Source organism: Moschus berezovskii, chromosome 13, assembly GCF_049115385.1.
Source record: "Moschus berezovskii isolate FMDL1 chromosome 13, NW_MosBer_1.0, whole genome shotgun sequence".
Lineage (NCBI taxonomy): Eukaryota > Metazoa > Chordata > Mammalia > Artiodactyla > Moschidae > Moschus > Moschus berezovskii.
The window spans coordinates 30780157-30790406 of NC_142472.1; positions in this window are offsets into that span (position 1 = coordinate 30780157).

Below are 10250 nucleotides of genomic sequence, written 5' to 3' on the forward strand. Positions count from 1 at the left end.
AAATGGAACAAAACAGAAAGCCCAGAGATAAATCCACACACCTATGGACACCTAATCTTTGACAAAGGAGGCAAGAATATACAATGGAGAAAAGACAATATCTTTTAATAAGTGGTGCTGGGTAAGCTGGTCAACCACTTGTAAAAGAATGAAACTAAAACACTTTCTAATACCATCAGTTCAGTTCAGTTCAGTTCAGTTCAGTTGCTCAGTCGTGTCCGACTCTTTGCGACCCCATGAATCACAGCACGCCAGGCCTCCCTGTCCATCACCAACTCCTGAAGATCACTCAAATTCATGTCCATCGAGTCGGTGATGCCATCCAGCCATCTCATTCTAATACCATACACAAAAATAAAATCAAAATGGATTAACGATTTAAATGTAAGACCAGAAACTATAAAACTCCTAGAGGAAAACATAGGCAAAACACTCTCTGACATAAATCACAGCAGGATCCATTATGACCCACCTCCCAGTGTAATGGAAATAAAGGCAAAAATTAACAAATGGGACATAAGTAAACTTAAAAACTTTTGCACAATGAAGGAAACTATAAGCAAGGTGACAAGACAGCCTTCAGAGTGGGAGAAAATAATAACAAATGAAGCAACTGACAAAGAATTAATCTCAAAAATAAACAAGCACCTCATGCAGCTCAGTACCAGAAAAATAAATGACCCAATCAAAAAATGGGCCAAAGAACTAAACAGACATTTCTCCAAAGGCGACATACAGATGGCTAGCAAACACATGAAAAGATGCTCAACTTCACTCATTACCAGAGAAATGCAATTAAGTACCACAATAAGGTACCATTTCACTCCAGTCAGAATGGCTATCAAAACGTCTGCAAACAATTAATGCTGGAGAGCGTGCAGAGAAAAGGGAACCCTCTTACACTGTTGTTGGGAAGGCAAACTAGTACAGCCACTATGGAGAACAGTGCGGAGATTCCTTTAAAAACTGGAAATAGAACTGCCATATGACCCAGCAATCCCCCTGCTGGGCATACACACCGAGGAAACCAGAATTGAAAGAGACACGTCTACCCCAGTGTTCATCACAGCACTGTTTACAATAGCTCAGACATGGAAGCAACCTAGATGTCCATCAGCAGATGAATGGATAAGAAAGCTGTAGTACATATACACAATGGAATATTACTCAGCTATTAAAAAGAATGCGTTTGAATCAGTTCTAATGAGGTGGCTGAAACTGGAACCTATTATACACAGTGAAGTAAGTCAGAAAGAAAAACACCAACAGAGTATATTAATGCATGTATATAGAATTAAGAAAGATGGTGACGATGACTCATATGTGAGACAGCAAAAGAGACACAGATATAAAGAACAGACTTGCGGACTCTGTGAGAGAAGGCAAGGGTGGGATGATTTGAGAGAATAGCTTTGAAATATATATATACCATATGTGAAATAGACCACCAGTCCAAGTTCAATGCATGAAACAGGGCACTCAAAGCCGGTGCACTGGGACAACCCTGAGGGATGGGATGGGGAGGGAGGTGGGAGGGTGGTTCAGGATGAGGGACACATGTGCACCCATGTCTGAGTCATGTTAATGTATGGCAAAAACCACTACAATATTGTAAACTAATTAGCCTCCAATTAAAATACATATTTTTTAAAAAGAAGTTATTTAATGTGCCCAATGGCTTCCCTGGTAGCTCAGCTGGTAAAGAATCCACCTACAATGCAGTAGACCCTGGTTTGATTCCTGGGTCAGGAAGATTGACTGGAGAAGGGATAGGCTACCCACTCCAGTATTCTTGGACTTACCTGGTGGCTCAGCTGGTAAAGAATCTTCCTGCAATGTGGGAAACCTGGATTTGATCCCTGGGTTATGGAGATGCCCTGGAGAAAGGAACAGGCTATCCACTCCAATATTCAGGCCTGGAGAATTCCATGGACTGTGTAGTCCATGGGGTCACAAAATGTCAGACACGACTGAGCAACTTTCAAGGTAACAGAGATATTAAAAGATGGCATTGACACTTAGATCTGTATTTCTCTAACACTATTCCAATGATCATGGCCAACACACTGTAATAAACAAGGAGAGTACAAAGTAGAAGGAAAGACATTCTTTGTGTGGTACTTTTTTTTCACTGTCTTCTTTGCCCTTGAATTCATTTGACAGTGGTGCATTGGTACATGTTTACGGATTAGACTCTGGGGCTTTAAGGAGTTTCTGATTTGTGACTTTCCATGATTTCTGAGATATAAATACTACCACAGCTGATTTCCCATCACCAATTGAAAGTCACTGAAAGCAGAGTTGGAACAAGGGGCGACTATCAGTTCACTCAGACTGGCACAGGCTGCTCCAGCATAGGACTGCAGAGGACTTCTTGATTAGAAGTCTCAGACAAGTTACACAGAACCCTGAGGCAGAGAGACCTAATCATCACAAAACACGGTGTTTTAAAAAGCTTAAGAACAGATACCCATTTCAAGGAGTCGTTCTGGTAAGGCCAAAGGGCTTACTTGATGAACGTAGCGTATTATGCTGTGGTGGTTTTAGAATGAAGACTCTATCTAACAATATTCTTTTTTTCATAAATTTTATTGAAGTATAGTTTATTTACAATGTGTTTATTTCTTCTGTGAAGCAAAATGACTCAATTATACATACTTATATGGAGAATCCCAGGGATGGGGGAACCTGGTGGGCTTCTGTCTATGGGGTCACACAGAGTCGGACACGACTGAAGTGACTTAGCAGCAGCAGCATATGTGTATATATAGGCATGTGTGTGTGCCAGGTCGCTTCGGTCTTGTCTCTTTGTGAACGTATGGACTGAAGCCCACCAGGCTCCTCTGTCCAGGCAAGAATACTGGAGTGTATTGCCATGCCCTCCTCCAGGGGATCTTCCTGACCCAGGGATTAAACCCAGGTCTCATACCTCCTGCATTGGCAAGTGGGTTCTTTACCACTTGTGCCACCTGGAAAGCCCAAAGATTGTGTGTGTGTACATATGTGTGTGTGTGTGTGTGTGTGTGCACATATATATATTCTTTTTCATATTCTTTTCCATTATGATTTGTCACAGGATATTGCCTGTAGTTCCCCATGCTATACAGTACAGGGACTTTGTTATTTGTCAGTAATTCTCATTCAGAAGGGATTTCTAGGGCTATCTGTGCTTTGTTCCTGGTTCACACCCATGAAACAGCTAAATGTCCCATTGCATAGTTTATACTTTTCCATGTTTGGGAAGGTAATGTGCAGCTGTGAGGAAAAGACAGAGGGCATTGTCAACCTCAACTTATCATTCAGAGATCTCTATTGTTTCTCAAGAGCCATCAATGTATGAGTCCTTCCTTAGTGGCTCATCTGATTGGGGGTGAGGATCTGTACATTGCATTCAACAGAGAAGAAACAAGAGCACTTTGAAATTGAATTTGGTAATATCCCAGAATTATAAAACAATAAAATCAGTTCCTTGGCAGTCCTGTGGTTAGGAATCAGTATTTTCACTGCCCTGGACCAAGTTCAGTCCCTGGTCAGGAAACTAAGATCCTAAAAGTCAAGTGGCACAGCCAAAACCAAAATAAAATAAAATAATTCAATAGATTTCTATTGCAGCACTTTTCATTCCTATGTTTCCTCTTGTTTTCATTTTCTTATTTTTTATTGGCATCTATTTGCAGCAAATTCATTTTTTTTCTCTGAATAGCTTTTTATTCTTCAATTCTAACATTTATATTTCACTCCAGTTCCTGTTAGAAGTAAACCCTCATTTTATTTTTCCACTCACTTCACAGCAACCTCACACAGTTGGCTTCAGTATAAAGCTCTTGACTAATTACTCAGCCACTCTGCTATACAGCCAGCTACTCACAATCAGTACCACCCCCCTCCCCCTTTCCTCACACCCCTATCCCCAGTTATTTTCATTCAATGCAGTTCAATTCAAAACATCTCAGTTCAATTCACTTTATCTACCACATGGTGGTGCCAGTTCTAATTCTGTTCTCTTTTTCTCGTTTTTCTCTCTCTTCGGTGGATGATCAAAGCATGCAGGATAAATAGAAAATAGACCTAGTGATTTTATCCATCTTTTATTTGTTCTCTCCTCGAAAGGTGGATGTGTGCATTTGTGTGTCATTCTTAACTATTTCAAGTTTTCCATACCCATCTTATTGAATGCAATGATATTCCTTTCTTTAGCACTTTTAGTATTTATTTATTACTTCCATTCTCTGATCTACTCAGTGAACTTTCCATATTGACTCCCAGTGACAGTTCTTCATTTTACAAGGACAGGAACTTGCATAATACTAACATTGCAATCATAATTAATTAAAGGTTGAATTTTGTTTATCATCAAATTTTTATTATGCATCATGACAAAAATCTGTCATATATTCTTTAAAATTACACTAAAACTCCTGAAATTCCTACTGTAGTGCTTGTCATACTTTTTTTCTATGTGTCTGTTTTTCTCCCTGCCCATGTCTTTGATATACATCAGATCATTTTATTCTTAATATTCCAAATAACACTTCTTACTGTCTGTAAATTGAAAGAATCTGTCCAGTATCATTTCATTTAGTGATGTAGTCCAACTTTTTCTGTTTTTGAAAATAAGAATTAACCCTCCAATGTTTTGTGGTCATCAATAAGTCAGTCTCTAATTTATACAATCATTCAACTTTCTCTGGAGCTTCTAAATAGGATATTTCCATTTTTCGTTAGTTTTGTGTTCTGAGATGTCTTCCGTTCCGTTCTGTTGCTCAGTCGTGTCTGACTCTTTGCGACCCCATGGACTGTAGCCTACCAGGCTTCTCCGTCCATGGGATTCTCCAGGCAAGAATACTGGAGTGGGTTACCGTTTCCTTCTCCAGGGGATCTTCCCGACCCAGGGATCAAACCCAGGTCTCCCGCATTGGAGGCAGACGCTTTAACCTCTGAGCCACCAGGGAAGCCAATCTGAGATGTCTTAGAAAGGTTATATTCATATATATTCATTTATGAATATTATACTTACTCTGCTACAAGCAGTCCAAATAATGGGCATATGGATGTTTGTATTTTACATAAACCACGCACATTTTGGTCTTCCCTGGTGACGCAAATGGTAAAGAATCTGTCTGCAATGCAGGAGACCTGGGTTTGATCCCTGGGTTGGGAAGATCCTCTGGAGACGGGAATGACTCCCCATTCCGGTATTCTTTATCTCACTTTCACTTCACATACAAGTTTTGGTAAAGAATATAATTAAAATATTTTACCAGGCAGCAATTGAATCAAGGCAGCAATAATCCAGTGCATCTGTAAGATACAGTCCTTGCTTTGTTCACAGTCAATATTCTCCTTTCACTCTTCCCTTGATAGTGAATAATATCACCATCACCTGAGTAGTTGTGACTGGACTGGAGAATTCATCCTTGATTCTTCTTAAGGCCTTATATTCAACTTTTACTTCATTAGCAGCACTATATTCGTAAAATCCAGTAGCCTCTCACTGAGAACCTCCTCCAGTTTTTCCCTGAACTGCATACAAGGAGGTTCACTGATCTCTGTTTCTGCTCTTGTCTCAATATCCATCTCTTAGCAGCAGAATAATGTCTCCAAACTGAAATCATGTCATTTCTTCCCAATGGAGTCCACAACTGTTAGATTAAAAACTCCATGCCTTGCCCTGACTTTCAAGGTCCTATGGGTTTGGCCCCATCTCCCTTTATGACTTTGTCTCTTTCTATTCTCCATTTTATTCACTGAGTTTCATCCACTGAAACGGTATTTCTATCCCTTGGGCACCCCCTTCTTGTACTCTCTCACTGATGTTCCTACGCAGAGAGAACACATCTCTCAGATGTTATTGTAGATGTTTCTTTCTTCTCCTTTAGGACTTTGTTTAAAATCATCTCTTTGAAGAGCCCTAGCCTGACATACTTTGGCCAAAGTAGACACCTTCTCTGAAAATGTCCTTTCTTTACTGTGTTCATTTTACTAGAGTAACTTTGGCTGTATCAAGCATTGAAGCATCAAAAAGTTCAAGGTATAACTGAAGGGGATGTATTAGATTATATTTCTTACCACAAGTCTGTTGAATTTGCAGAGGGTTGAAAAAATGCAGACTACAATCCTGTGCTTCTTCTAGACTGTATTTTGGTAATGTGTGATTAAGATGGCTCATCCAAGATGAAAAGCACATATTAATGCAATGTTAACAGTTCTCACACTTTTATTCAATGAGATTCAATTCTCACACTTGGACCTAACAGTGATGTTCTCCTACGAAACAGCACTCTGAGCCAAGACCTAAAAATATGAGACCAAAATTCACAATGCCAGCCTACTGATTTGATCATTTGTTCATTTTTTGCTACTTTGTTTACCAACACCTTCTTCTCTTTCTAAAACAACTCTCTACTTTGTCACTTGCATATTTTAGAGTTTTTCTGAGCAATAACCATGAGGGAGAAAATGGCTTAAATATGATATTAACCATGAGGGGAAAGGATAAAGGTACAAAGAGTTTTATAAGCTCATATAGGAAAATAATGAGGTATTTAATGACTAGTAACAATGGAATTCTTCAGCTCTGAGCCAAAAGAGAGAATATAAGATTAAATATAAGGAGGGGATAACATTTAATAAGTAACTGAAGCCTTTATACTTGTCTTATTCTGCTTAGGCTACTATAACAAAAGTACCTTCTACTGAGTGACCTAACAGAAAGATTTATTTTGTATAGTTCTGAAGACTGAGAGTTTGAGATAAGACTATTAGCATGGAAGGGATCTGTTGAGAGCCTTTTTCCTTATTTACAGATGGGTATCTTCTTGATATATCATCACAGAGCAGAAACAGACAGAGAAAAGACAAACTCATATATCTTTTTATAAGGACAGTAATTCCATCATGAAGACTCGACTTTCATGACATAACTATCTCCCAAAAGCCCCCATCTCCAAATACAACTGTCCCTCCATATCTGCAGGTTCTGAATTCTTGGGTTCAACCAATTAAAAACAGAGGAAAAAATATTAAAAAAAAAATTCTTTCAGAAAATCCCTAAAAACAAAATTAAATTTGCCTCATGCTGCCACGTATTTACATATTATAGTTACATAGCATTTACACTTTTGACTCACTTGGTAAAGAATCCACCTGCAATATAGGAGACCCAGATTCAATCCCTGGGTAGGGAAGATCCCCTGGAGAAGGAAATGGCAACCCACTCCAGTATTCTTGCCTGGAAAATCCCATGGACAGAGGAGCCTGGTGGGCTACATCCATGGAGTTGCAAAGAGTCGGACACAACTAAGCCTCTGAGCATATCTATTTTGTATTAAGTATTATAAGTAATCTAGAGATGATTTAAAGTATATGAAAGGAAGTCTGTGGGTTATATGCAAATACTATGTCCTTTTATATAAAAAACTTGAGCATCCATGGAGTTTATTTCAAATGGTCTTGCAACCAGTCCCCCACAGATTCCCCGGGATGATTATACTGTCACATTTGAGATTAGGTTTTATCATATGAATTTTCAGGGAAGAAGAGGAACATAAATATTAATTCATAGCAATACTTGTTACTTTTAAGTAATTTAAATAACTTGCAGAAACTAACATAACACAGTAAAGCAACTGGATAAGAAATTCAAAATTCCATCCACTGCGAAAGATTTAAAGGAAAAAAACAAACGTAAAATCTCACTGTTTTTATCTTCTTATTAGTGAAATGGGAGTAATAATATTTTTTATCTGATTTTTTTTTCTGATTTCTCATAACAATCTATAGGACAGTGAGAAGTAGCACTCTTTATCATTTCTTCGTGGACAATATAATAAGGAGTCATGTTGATCATAAACCTTGTCATGAATTAACATCTCTAGTTAATACAGAATGTCTTATTAACTAGAAATTATGATTTGGAAATTAAAATGAACACTTCCCATTGAGCTTTAATATCACCATAATCAATTCTGGAATCTTTAGTTTTAAATTTCAATGTTTTACATTTTAGCTGCATAAATTAGAAAAAGAAATAGAATCAAAGGGAAGATAAATCAAACTAGATACATATGTTATTACTTGATTAAAGATTATCTAAAATATAAATGCCATTTCAGACAGAAACAAGTTCTGCACTAAATGATGGTGTTTTATCATAGCTTATCTGAAACTGTGGAGTAAACTTTCTATAAAAACACAATGAGTAACACTGTGTCTGACTTATGGTCACTACCAAGGCCTTCTGTTCCTTCTTTCTCTTAAGAATTCGTCCTGACAATACTTTTAAGTCAATGAAACACATTGTGTGTGTGTAAATCAAATGAAGTAATATGTATATATATAGTGCATAGTATAATGTGGTGTTCATCATAAGCACTTATAAACAGTAAATGCTCACATTATTATTCTGATTCTAAATTCTGTTATCATTCTACCATGTGATCTTATTATTTCCCCAAGGGTATCACTGCTCAGAAAATTTACCTAGAGATTCCTACCTGTGTAAAGTCTCCAAATCAAACTTTTTAAAAATACAGCATTTATTCCTACAGCACAAAGTTTTTACCTACTTTGTTTCTTTCAGGTAAATTTTACTGCTTTGACAGTAAGTCACATTTATAGTCAATTTTAAGTGAGTGAGAAATAATTTTCTTATTTTCCTATAGATATGAATTTTATAGACCATTGTGGCGACACTGAAGAAAAAAGCTAATCAATCTCCAGATCACGTTTTGCGTGCCCTCTAGCGGTCACTCAGTCAGTAACATTCAAGAAAGCTGAAATTAGCAGCCTAGAAATAATCACCAGAGATTTTCAGATGCTCCCTCTTTTCCAATTAAGAAATTGATCCTCACAGAGGAAGAGTAAATTGTCTTCTGCTACAATTCTTTGAAAAATTCAAATTAGAGTCAAACTTACTAATAATATTTTCAACTATAAATTCTTATTAAAATTTCAACTATTATTTTAAAAAGAATACCATTATGAATAAACCTTAAAATCATTTGTAGAAACTGTAAAACTGATATAAAGGATTTTTTAGTAAATGTGACTTCCCTTTCCTTTGTCATTCTTCCATTACTGCTTTCCTTTCTCCCTCCATTTCTGCCTTCCAAGCATCATTATTAAGCTTTTCTCATTGCTTTCTTTAGTACTTTTAGAAACTTTTATCTAGATGATACTTTAACACTTAAAAGGGTCTGACGTTTATTAACAGCTTAACAAACTTTTCATAATTAAACTCCTAGATGGATGGTGGATGGATGAATGTTTGAGTCCAATCACAACTACAAATGAGTATCATCCACATAGAGCATCTTAATTAACAATACAATCTTCTCATTCATGTTGAATTTCATATTCTAATAGCTTTTAAAATAGATATTTTTTTTGATACCTGATAAAATTTATAAGCTATCATATGTTTTGCTCTATGAACACATTTTATAAATAAAATTTATAAATAGGTCTTTTTTCTTCATTGTTTTGGAATTTTATTAAAATGTAGCTTACTTACCTTTTCATTAATATTCTTAGGAAATGTTTTCTGTGTTCAATGTGTATTTTAGACACAATTTAGAAAATAAAGTAAATATTCTCATCTTCAGGGAATTTATTTTTAAAAAATGTTAAAAAGATAAATATAACCATAAGACAAGAAATTTTTAAGTTTCATAATTAGGTTAATATTTTACATGAACTCTACTTTCTGACATTGTCCTTTGCTGAGGATATCTTGGCAAACAAGAAAAAAATAGGAAAATTTACTGCATTTGGTAAGTATGATATTAAAATAATCATATCAGAAATTATAACTTACATTACCTTTTTGTATTGTATTCTTTTCTATAAATGTTCCCTTCAGGAACAACTTTAGACTATCGAAAAGTAAATAATAACGAGAATATTAAGTGAAATATAATCTCTAAGATCACTTAGCACAGTGTTTAATTTATGCAGTGTGAAATATGCATTAGCTGTTGTTATTGTAAAATAATTTAGAGCTTATATATAATTTAAACAAAGGAAGAGAAAACTACAAGGATATGTATGAGCTGTATAAAAATCATTTCCACATACATATTTAATATCATGTTTTCTGTTTTATTTCCTCTTGCTGATAGTCTCAGATTTGAAATTATAAAAACTTAAAGAGAGTCAGCCTCAGTGGTGAGCCTTGTTTTACGAATTCGTTACCTAATTTCTTTTGACCAAATTAACTCTGCTCCTATCCAGGGCTAACCAGGGACTAT